Source organism: Myotis davidii, unplaced genomic scaffold, assembly GCF_000327345.1.
Source record: "Myotis davidii unplaced genomic scaffold, ASM32734v1 scaffold9267, whole genome shotgun sequence".
NCBI classification, from domain to species: domain Eukaryota; kingdom Metazoa; phylum Chordata; class Mammalia; order Chiroptera; family Vespertilionidae; genus Myotis; species Myotis davidii.
Window position 1 is genome coordinate 1 of NW_006297504.1, and position 1,510 is coordinate 1,510.

Consider the following 1,510-nt stretch of genomic DNA (forward strand, 5'->3'; position numbering starts at 1 on the left):
CCCGGGCGCGGGGCAGGGCAGAGGGCCGGCCGTGGCCCACGTGGGGGTTAAGCGGCCACCCCGCCGGGGAAGGAGAGGACCACAGACGCCCCCCGCCCCCAAGCCCGAGCAAGACTGGCCCTTCGGGGCGGCGGGATATGAGGTGCCTATTGTAAGCCTCAGAGAGTTGCCTTCTCCGGAGCCTGGCAGAGGAGTGGGCAAGCATGAAGTCCAATCCTGCCATCCAAGTTGCCATCGACCTCACAGCAGGGGCCACAGGGGGCACAGCATGTATGCTGACTGGGCAGCCCTTCGACACAATGAAAGTGAAGATGCAGACCTTCCCTGATCTGTACAGGGGCCTCAGTGACTGCTGCCTAAAAACCTACACACAGGTGGTCTTCCGGGGTTTCTACAAGGGGACCAGCCCAGCGCTCATAGCCAACATCGCTGAGAACTCTGTCCTCTTCATGTGCTGCGGCTTCTGCCAGCAGGTGGTGCAGAAAGTGGTGGGATTGGACAAGCAAGCAAAGCTGAGTGATCTGCAGAATGCAGCTGCTGGTTCCTTTGCCTCTGCGTTTGCTGCGCTGGTGCTCTGCCCCACTGAGCTCGTGAAGTGCCGGCTACAGACCATGTATGAAATGGAGACTTCAGGAAAGATAGCCAAAAGCCAGAATACAGTTTGGTCTGTAGTGAAGAGTATCCTTAGAAAGGATGGCCCGTTGGGCTTCCATCATGGACTTTACTTCGAGAAGTACCGGGCTATTTCTTCTTTTTCGGCGGCTATGAACAGAGTCAATCGATTTTTGCCGCAGGGAGATCAAAAGATGAACTAGGCCCTTTGATGTTAAGTGGTGGAGTTGGTGGAATTTGCCTCTGGCTTGCTGTTTACCCAGTGGATTGTATCAAGTCTAGAATTCAAGTTCTTTCCATGTCTGGAAAACAGGCAGGATTTGTTGGAACCTGTATAAATGTTGTGAAAAATGAAAGAATAACGGCCTTATATTCTGGACTGAAACCTACTATGATTCGAGCGTTCCCTGCCAATGGGGCACTATTTTTGGCCTATGAATACAGCAGGAAGTTGATGATGAGCCAGCTTGAAGCAGACTGAAGTATTCTAGCGAACTTGGATCCAAGTACAAGTGTTTGAAGACTATAACTCATCTCAGGGTTTCATGGAGTACAAGCCCAGTGTGGAATTATTTTAATTTCAGAGTATTTTGTTGTCTTCCTTCTTCTACCCTAAATCTTAAACTTCATGGAAGGACCTCAATTTTACACACTTTGATTTCTGCCCATAATTGTACTGAAATAGCAAAGCTGCTGCTGCTGTCCTTGGTAGGACACACAGGGTAGCCTCTGGCCCTCCATTCCTAATCTGACAATCTAAATATAATCAGGGATAAAATTTTTAAAAAAAGACCATGAATAGCGGCAGCAATCTTGAAAAAGAAGAACAAAGTAGGAGATATCTCAATACCAGATATCAAGCTGTATTACAAAGCTACTGTGCTCAAAACTGCCTGCA

General features: G+C 49.1%; 1 pseudogene; it reads left to right on the forward strand.

The window, feature by feature from the left end:
• Positions 1–10: 10 nt before the first annotated feature.
• On the forward strand, positions 11–1,380 carry LOC102771186 (annotated as a pseudogene).
• The last annotated feature ends 130 nt before the right edge of the window (positions 1,381–1,510 follow it).